The 10,294-nt window shown below is 39.1% G+C and overlaps 1 pseudogene across 1 annotated transcript; it reads right to left on the bottom strand.

The window, feature by feature from the left end:
- Positions 1 to 7,176: 7,176 nt before the first annotated feature.
- On the bottom strand, positions 7,177 to 7,749 carry LOC308337944 (large ribosomal subunit protein uL1-like; annotated as a pseudogene). The gene has a single exon. The product of its transcript is annotated as a large ribosomal subunit protein uL1-like (transcript).
- Positions 7,750 to 10,294: the final 2,545 nt, after the last annotated feature.

Genomic DNA, 10,294 nt, shown 5'->3' with positions numbered 1-10,294 from the left:
ATTAAATATCAGTTTCTCTTAAACAACAAATGTCATATTTTAAAAGGATCTTCAAGACACATGTTAATAATGAAGATCACAATATTAGCTGCACGCAGTCAATAATTTTTCCTTTGAAAAATTATCAGATATTTTAGAAAGTTTCATCATCAAAATAGTAAAAAAAAAATCATCATCAAAATATAGCTAAAAGTAGAGCGTGTTTTTAAGCTATCTTATCCTCCAACAGTTATGCAAAGTTTATAAACACTATAAAGTCTAGATTATTCTTATCTTACTATAAACTATGATAACTTTAATAATTTTAAGCATATAAACATGAGTGAAAAGATGGATTAAAAACCACTAAAATACTATTATCATGGATGGTGAGGCAAGTAGAATAACATCTCCACAAAGATGTCTATGGCCTAATTCCCCAAACCTGTGAATATGCTCTTTTACATGGCAAACAGACTTTTCAGATATGATTAAGCAAAGGATCTTGAGATCGGAAAACTATTCTAATTATCTGACTGGCCCCAATGTGATCACAAGGGTCCTGAAAAGACGGAAGCAGAGGGTGCCTGGCTGGCTCAGTGAGTAGAACATGCCACTCTTTTGATGCTCTCAGAATTGTGAGTTCAAGCCCCTTGTTGGGCATGGAGCCTACTTAAAAAAAAAGAGAGAGAGAGAGAGAGAGAGAAGCAGAAGAGTCAGAGTTGAAGAGGAGGGTGTGATGATGGGAGGAGAGACTGAAATGATATTCCCAAGACCTAGGAATGCAGGCAGGCTCCTGAAGCTGGGAGAGGCAAGGGAGAGAGTCTCCCCTAGGGTCTTTATAAGCAATAAATCCTGCTGCCACCCTAATCTTAGTCCCATGAGAACCATTTTGACTTCTGACCTCCTGAGTAAAAGAATCGATTTCTTTTTTTTTTTTTTAAATTAACATATAACATATTATTTGTTTCAGGGGTACAGGTCTGTGATTCATCAGTCTTACACAATTCACAGTGTTCACCATAGCACATACCCTCCCCAATGTCCATCCCCTAGCCACCCCATCCCTCCCACCCACTTCCACAATTTCTATTGTTTTAAGTAACAAAATATGTGATCCTTTGTTACAGCAGCAACATGAAACTAACACAATGAATAAATTAGACCTCCTGTGTTATAGTAGTACTTTTGCATACTTCTACAGATATCTTGCTTAGCTTAATTCAGATGCTGTGCAGATATGCAATACATAATTGGTTTAATTCTAAGTAGCAATCACATGGTTATAAGAAACAGAAACACACTCAAACTTGTTCCAGTAAGTAGAGAATTTATTTTACTCTCTAGTAGGAGGAGAATCTGACAGGGCCCAGTATTCAGAAGTGTAGCTGAATCTTACAGAAACTAGAAAACCATCAGGCATATGGTCTCTCGATTTCAATCTTTCACTCTCTGGCTCTTGTTCTTGCTCTTATGCTCTCCTCACCCTCCCTCTCTCATTCACAGGGTACCCTACATTTGTTTTTATTCTGCAAACCTACCCCAGCCTCCTTTCTGAATTTAATGTTCTCTGAAGATACTTAGGAGTTACTAACCCATAACTTTGATTTGTATAGAGCTTTAAACTTCTGGAGTGCCAAGTATAGCATTGATACATTAGGTATCAGGTCAGCTATCTGCAAATACAGCCTAACATGTCCTTACTCCAAATTCCCAAGAGAGGTGTTCTGATTGTCAAGTATCCACTCTTGATCCAGTCAGCCATAGAACAGGGAATAAAATCATCTGCCCCCAGTATGGCCACCAGGCCCAAAGCAGAATCTCTTATAAAAGAGAATGAAAGTGGAGCCAATGGCAGAAATTTGACCTATAGACATTTTATAAATATATTTACACGGCAACTATATTTTTATATGTCAATGTGTTCTGTGTTTTACTCAGTTACAGCTAATTCATTGAATCTTAATTATGTGAATTGATACTAAGTTCTTATGAAGAGCACCATGCACTGGACTGCCAAAAATAAAACAGCAGGGCTATAAATCTTTTACTACAGAAGCTAAACATGAAAACAATGGAGCAATTTTAATTGCTTATCACAGTACAAGCCATTCTAATTAGATGATCTTGTCAAAATGTCTTCAGTGGTAGTATGACATAAAGCTATTTTCTGGGACAGAGTTAAAGGAATTATTTGACAGCTTACAGAAAGCAAATCTTTGTTTCTACCTGGAAGTAGAGACATCCCTGCTCTACAGATGGACAGTAATTATAAAAAGACTCAGTAATTTTCCTCAATGGAAAGGATCTCTGGTAATAATAACACCCAGAATTCACTACTTCACTGCCCATCACGGCTAGGAGCCAAATATTGGAATCATCTATAAAATCTCTTTTAAAATTCTCAACCATTCATCAAGATAGCTATTTTTAATCCTCATTTTATAGAGAAGGAAACAAAGGCTCAGAGATAGGACAATTTGCTCAGAGTCAAATAAGGAAGAGGAAGAACCAGAGTTTGAACCAGATCTGTCTGATCCAATGCTAATATTCTATCCTCTATATTAAACTACACCATGTTTGTCACTGTAGTGATGACAGCACAATAGATTCTCCTTGTCAGTTATAAACAATATACGCAGCTTAAAATGTATACAGTGTCACTCAATGCTACTATAAACTTATTATAAAATGGATAAAAGAAAAGAGCAAGGTCAATATTTTTACAAGCTTTATTACAGTATATTTACATTCTTCACAAGTCACTTACTTGAATTGGAGACTTAACTACACCATCCCTCATTGCTTTCAGCCTAGGTCCATCTGTGTACCAGCAGTGTTGACAAAATAGCTATCTGATGAAAAAGCACAGTATGTATCTGGATACATTGTCAGCTCAGTTTAAGAGGCTTCAGTATGCAGCAGATGTTACACCAAATGCAAGACGGTTCTTCTACTTGTGATATGAGGCACTTGTTCTGGAGTATGGGGGTCCTGAAGGTTACCTGATTTACACAGCCTCATTAAGAGAAGAGAATATTAAATTAAAATTTAAAAATTAAAGGGGTGCCTGGGTGGCTCAACCAGTTGAGCATCTGCCTCTTGATTTCAGCTCAGGTCATGATCTCAGAGTCTTGCGATCGAGCCCTGCTTCAGGATCCCTGCTGATGGGGGAGTCTGCTTGTCTTCCCTCTGCCCCTCCCTTTGCTCGTGAGCACCCACTCTCCCTCTCTAAAATAAATAAATAAGTAAATCTTTAAAAACAAGTAAATAAATAAATAATAAAATTTAAAAATTAGGTTTGAAAAGGACTATTTATTAGGGGTTCTGGCTGGCTCAGTCAGTGGGACATGTGACTTTTGATCTCAGCCTCACACTGGGCATAGAACCTATTTTTTAAAAAAGATTAAATGAAAGAAAAGGACTATTTATTGAAAATGGGAAAAGAAATAACGACAAATTATAAATTTTGAAAGCTGATATATACTGTAAGCACCAAAAGCTGGCATATTGAAAAGTATTTTGAAAGCTGGTATATACTGAAAGGTATATACTGTAAGCTCAAAAAAATCCAAGAAAAATATATAACTTAATTAATTGCTTGAGACATCTGTGAAACATTTTTATCCCTGATATTTCTTGTCTGTATACTTTTCTATTCCCTTTACATATTGCAAGAATTTTATATCACCATTTTCTATACATAATTCACTTTATGATGGTTAATTTTATGATGGACTAAGGGATGCCCAGATAGCTGGTGAAATATTATTTCTGGATGTGTCTGTAAAAGTATTTCCAGAAGATTGAAATTTGAATCGGTAGAATGAATGAAAGAAATCTCTTTCACCAGTCTGGGTGGGCATGATCCAATCCACTGAGGGCCTGCAGAGAACTAAAAAGTGGAGAAAGAAATGGGCTCAGAAAGAAATGGGAGAAAGAAATGGTGGCTCAGTCGGTTAAGCATCTGACTTTTGATTTCAGCTCAGGTCATGATCTCAGGGTCATGATCTCAAGATTCTGAGCTCGAGCATGGTGTCAGGCTCTGTTCTGAGCATGAAACTTGCTCATGCTCACTCCCCTCCATCCCCCCGCCAAAAGATTCTCTCTCCCTCTCCTTTTGTGCCACCTCCCCCATTCCGCTCTCTTTCTTCTTTCTCTCTCTCTCTCTCAGAAAGAAAGAAAGAAAGAAAGAAAGAAAGAAAGAAAGAAAGAAAAGGAAAAGCAGAGGAAGAATGGATTTGCTCTGTGCTTGAGCTGGGATGTTTTTCTTTCCTGCTCTCCAGTATCAGTGTGCCTGGTTCTCTGGCCTTCCTCCAACTAGGGCTTACACCTTTGGCTCGTCTGCTTCGCAGGCATTTGGGTTTGGACCGAAACTCATCACCAGCTTCCCTGGGTCTCCATCCTGCAAATGGCAGGCCGTAGGATTTCTCAGCCTCCATAACTGCATGAGCCAATTCTTCATAATAAATTTCTTTCTACGGGCACCTGGGTGGCTCAGTTAATTGTCTGCCTTCGGCTCAGATCATAATCCCAGAGTCCTGGGACTGAGCTCCACATTGGGCTCCCTGCTCAGCAGGGAGCCTGCTTTTCCCTCTCCTTCTGCTGCTCCCCCTGCTTGTGCTCCCTGTCTCTCTGTCAAATAAAGAAATAAAATCTTTTTAAAAAATAAAAAATAAAAATACATAAATTTCTTTCTATAAATCTACATATATCCTATTGATTCTGTTTCTCTAGAGAACTGTGACTAACACATCAAGTATGTTTCACAAGTGTCAAATGCAATTGTACTCATCTATTTGGATCCACTGCACTGTGATAGTGGATTTCTAAGCTTCCATATAAAGCCTCTAGTTTTAAAGTTTCAGAATTGTTCAAGAATCTTCTCATCCTAATTCCAACAGGTTAGTTTAATTACTCACATATTAGGAAAGCAGTTGTGAAGGGTGCTTTGAACTTGAAATCGAATTTCTAAAAATATGCATGATGTATAAATAAATAGCCTATGATAAACTCCTATATCTGAGATTCTTACATAAATGCCTTACATGAGAAAAGCTTGTCAAATCACCTTTTCATTTGAATATAAATAACCACTGACAACATGCACAGATTCTTTCTGATTGGCCAAATAGGACACACACACAGACACACAGACACACACACACACATGCACATGCACACATGCATGCATACACACAACGAATTTTATCTGCTCAATATAAATGCAAAATATATTCCGGTTGTTCAAAATTCAGATATAAAGACTTTAAACAAAATGTCAAGAGTGGTTTCATCAGCCACTAGAGCCTTCTTCCTAAAGCAACCTGAATTTATATTCAGTAGAGCATCTACAGCCTGTCTTGCACTGCCAGGAAGAACTATGTCTCTAACACATAATCAAGAATGCAAATTAATGTTGTGCCAATTAAATGTGGACTTAATGGTAAATGGTGGAGTTGCAAGAACATCTTTTCCTCGGCCTGACAGGGTAGATACAGTTGTCATATTTATGCTTTCCCTCAGTTGGTATATCTTCCTTGATAGTGTTCATATTTAATTGCACTCCTATTATTAGATCACTGAATACATCTTTTAATATTTAGAAACAATTTTGTTTTTGAAAGGTATTTCTTCCTCCACTCACTACTGACAGGATTCCTGCTGTTGTATGCCAGGTATTGGTCTGGAGGCCAATGCTGCCCGGGTAGATAAAGGACAGATAGTCTTATGTAAAAACAGAAAATACAGAATACATCATCACTCACTGATTCACTAACATGAATGAATTTATCTCTAGCCAGTCATCTGGGGCTACATATCTTGGTGTATCTGGGTGGCTCAGATAGTTAAGCATCTGCCTTCAGCTCAGGTCATGATGTCAGAGTCCTGGGATCAAGCCCCACTTTGTGCTCCCAGCTCAGTGGATAATCTGCTTCTCCCTTTCCCTCCTCCTCTCCCCCTTCTTGTGCTCTCTCTGTCCCTCTCTCTCAAATGAATAAATAAAATCTTTTAAAAAAATGAACTTCTCTTGATTTGAACGATGGGAGCAGGAAGAAAAGGTCAAGCAGTCACCAACCCTGAAGGTGGCTGGAGTTATCATGAAACATCAGAGCCACCTGGGGAAGCGGAGACGGAAAAAGCAAAAGCAAAGAGGAGAGTCCAAAGGACCGTGACAAGACCCAAGCAAAACTACTCTCCTTTCTCTAAGTATCTCAAAGCCCTGATTTTGCAATTAATTCCTCTCTTCTAAAAGAGCAATGAAATGGTTTGTAGCAACCATTTGAGGAACTGAAAAACCTGGGGCCAGGGCACATGGGTGGCTCAGTCAGTTAAGTGTCTGCCTTTGGGTCAGGTGACCATCCCAGGGTCCTGTATTCAAGCCCCATGTCGGGTCCTCTGCTCAGCGGGGAACTTGCTTCTGCCTCTCTCTCTGCTGCTCCCCCTGCTTGTGCTCTCTCACTCTCTCTCTCTGTCAAATAAATAAATAAAATCTTGAAAAAAAAGAGAAAGAAGAACCAGAGACACCTGATTGGTTTTTATGCTTCTACATCTATGCAGCAGACCACACTGGTGACTGGAACAGGACAACAAAATACAAATGCTATCTCAGACAAACTTTTACATTGTGCTTCCTGGCTTTCTCAGTGAGACATACTAGGAGAAGGTGGAAGACAGATAGAGTCCAAAATCCACCATATATGCATATCATGTTAGAGAGTTTTCAAAAAAAGGGATGTATAACCATCTGGCTATAACTCTTAGGCATTTGCCTGCCAAACTAAGAAGAGAATAGTGAGAAGAAAGAGAAGACAGAAAAAGCAAAAGCTTACATTAGATAATACCTTAGCATTTTCTGTGGTGCTATGGTCACAAAGAAACCTAGTTTTCTTTCTTTCTCTCTTCCTCCCTCCCACTCTTCCTCTTTCTTTCTTTCTTTCTTTTTTCTAATGGTAGCACTAAAATTTTTTTTTAAGATTTTATTTATTCATTTGAGAGAGAGACAGAGCGAGCACAAGCAGGGGGAGAGGCAGAGGGAGAGGGAGAAGCAGACTCCCCGCTGAGCCAGGAGCTCCACATGGTGCTGGATCCTAGGACCTGGAGATCATGACCTTAGTCAAAGGCAGATGCCCAGACATCTGAGCCACCCAGGCACCCCAGCTCTACGATTTATTAAACTGTGTCTTAGTACAGGCACTAGGGCTTGCCCCTGGTGCTCTTAATGTATAAAGCCCGGCCATTTTTCCAATTCTTCTTGAGAAATGACACCAGAAAATTGACAGCTAAGTGGATGTACACAAGCTCATCACCTATTATCTTTATGTGGCCAATGGCCACTGCTAGACACAGCACCTTCTTCATCTGGAATTTGATCATGGACTTCACTTCATCCACTTTGGCCACTATGTTCTCATTGTGGGTCAGCAAGGAAGGGAAATTGCCAGCCTTATTCAGGCCTGGGCCCACGATTCATGGGATCTGCTTGATCGAAGATTCTGAAGCCAAAAAAGGCATCACAGCTTCTTGACTAATTTTTTATTCTTGGTGAGTTTCTTCAGCCTTTGATGTCCATGTGGGGACTATCCACAGCCTTGCCCTCATCACAGTGCTGTTGGTCCCCCAAAACACATATAGACAACTTGGGGCCAGGACTTAAGCCTGACAGTGCCTGAGAAGAGTTGGTCCTTCTGAAGGACCAACCTGCAGCTCCACTGTCTCCAAAAAGTTCCGGCACTTGCACTGGTTCCAGTGTAGGACTTCCCAAACAGTCTAACACAGGGTGTCAGGGGAGACTCAGCTGTTCTGGTTGCCATGCCACAATACCCACAAAAGAGCATCACTAGGTTTCTTTCAACATTGAAGAGATGGGACGCCTGGGTGGCTCAGTTGGTTAAGCGGCTGCCTTCAGCTCAGGTCATGATCCCAGCGTCCTGGAATCGAGTCCCACATCGGGCTCCTTGCTCGGCAGGGAGCCTGCTTCTCCCTCTGCCTCTGCCTACCACTCTGTCTGCCTGTGCTCGCTCTCTCTCTCTCTCTAACAAATAAATAAATTTAAAAAAAATTAAAAAAAAAAACAAAAAAAACATTGAAGAGAGACAGTATGGCACAGAAATACAAAGTTTTTCCAAAATGTGAGGGTCAGAGATAGGGTGGAAATGGGAGTTAGCATATTAAATAAGAGTGACAAATATTAATTGAGCCCTTATTAAATAAGCACATTTCATTCTTATTTACTGCCCATACCTATCCCCAAAAGTTAAATATTATCTATCTTGCAAATAAGAAACCTGATATTCAGTGAGGTTAACTAAATAACTCAAGGTCACACAACTGGACAATAATATAATTGGGAACTGAGGTCACATTTATCTAATTGCATAGCATAATGGGGAGACCTAATATTTATTTAGTACCTCTGCATGTTCTATGTAAGGAGCTTCACGCACTATCAACCACTGATGGCCCAACAGCCGATTATGTAGGGACTATTTATATTATCATTCCATGGGTGAGGAAATTGAGGATGGAAGGGTAGAGTAACCTGACCCAGATCTCAGAGACAAGAAGTGGTAGGTAGGAGATTCAGAGTCTGTTTCTCACATAACATGAGATTATAGGAATCAATCATATTTTGATGATGAGCTTTGACTTTTAAAAAATCATTTTTGAGAAAATATTACATATTCTTATGATACAGAAAATAAACTAAAACTAGCACTTATGTAAAGTGATTCTTAGTTATTACAATATTGTTGGAAGCCCTGAAATAGCTGCACATCATTTAACTGACAAAAATTAAAGGATGGATTGCTCAGTATGTAACATGTAGTTTGGCTTATATTCAAGAAGGAAGAGAAATCTCAAAGATGTCTCATTAAAAAGAAAGAGAAGGGGGTGCCTGGGGGCTCAGTCTGTTAAGCAGCAGACTCTTGATTTTGGCTCAGGTCATGACCTCAGGGTTCTGGAATCAAGCCCCAGATCTGGGTTATGCTCAGCTGGGAGTCTGCTTCAGGATTCTCTCCCCCCACCTCCTGTCCCTCCCCCCCACCCCCACTTCTCTCTCTCTTTCTCTCCAAAATAAGTAAATAAATCTTTAAAAAGAAATGAAAGGATTTCTTCATTTATTAATATGTTAGAAAATAATATTTAAAATATATTTTGTAGAAGTAAAAATGGAATAAGCTTGTTATAAAAGCTTTATGTTTAGGGGCGCCTGGGTGGCTCAGTGGGTTAAAGCCTCTGCCTTCGGCTCAGGTCATGATCTCAGGGTCCTGGGATTGAGCCCCACATCGGGCTCTCTGCTCAGCAGGGAGCCTGCTTCCCCTCTCTCTCTGCCTGCCTTCTCTGCCTACTTGTGATCGCTATCTGTCAAATAAATAAAATCTTAAAACAACAACAAACAAACAAACAAACAAAACCTTGCATTTCTCATACCAAACCAATTTAAAAGCTTTATGTTTAAAAAAAATGTTTTTCCCAGGAGCACCTAGATAGCTCAGTAAGTTGAGCTTCCAATTCTTGATTTTGGCTCAGGTCATGATCCCAAGGTAGTGGGATTGAGCCCTGCCTCTGTTTCCCTGCTCAGTGGTGAGTCTGCTTGTCCCTCTCCCTGTGCTTCTCCTCCCTCTCATGCTCTCTCTTGCTCTCTCTCTAAAATAAATAAACAAATGAAATCTTTTTAAAAAAAAAAAAATGTTTTTCTCAGGTCAACTATTGTGATTATAGGATATTGTCTTAAGAACAAGGATAATGCTAAAAATCAAGTGAAATACATAACTTTGCTTTACCTTGAAATGTTTTCAAAGGGATACTTTAAGAAAGCATTGAAAACCAAATTGTTTGGCTTCTGAATATGTTCTTTTTGCAATAGTAGTTAAATAGGAAATTGCAAAGTATGAGGCATGCCATTTTGCCATTACGATGCGGTGGATAACATAAATATCCTTCCCAAAGTTAAATGAAAATACAAAATCAAATGGTAATACTTTTGTTTGGCATCACTTTTTAAAAATGTACGGGGCAAGTGGCATTTCTCATTACACATAGTATTAGAAATCAAATTTTGAACTGAATTTGTCATTTTAAAGATGGCAACTGGTAATAAATATCTTTCTGGAAAGTGTATCATTTCAGAGAATGGCAGACTGTTGACTATAAAAACTATTTCTATCTTGCTTTAATGTAGGCCTAACATAAGAACAACTTTATTGTGCTCACATTAAACATTTTATTTAGACATTAAACAGAAGTTTTCTGATGTCAAGTCTTTACCAAAGCTGAATAAAAGCTTGTTTGCAATTGTGTGGATGAGGCT

This window comes from Martes martes (genome assembly GCF_963455335.1).
Source record: "Martes martes genome assembly, contig: scaffold_293, whole genome shotgun sequence".
Lineage (NCBI taxonomy): Eukaryota > Metazoa > Chordata > Mammalia > Carnivora > Mustelidae > Martes > Martes martes.
Note: the sequence above shows the minus strand (reverse complement) of the source record. Positions and strands in the feature narration are given on the sequence as shown.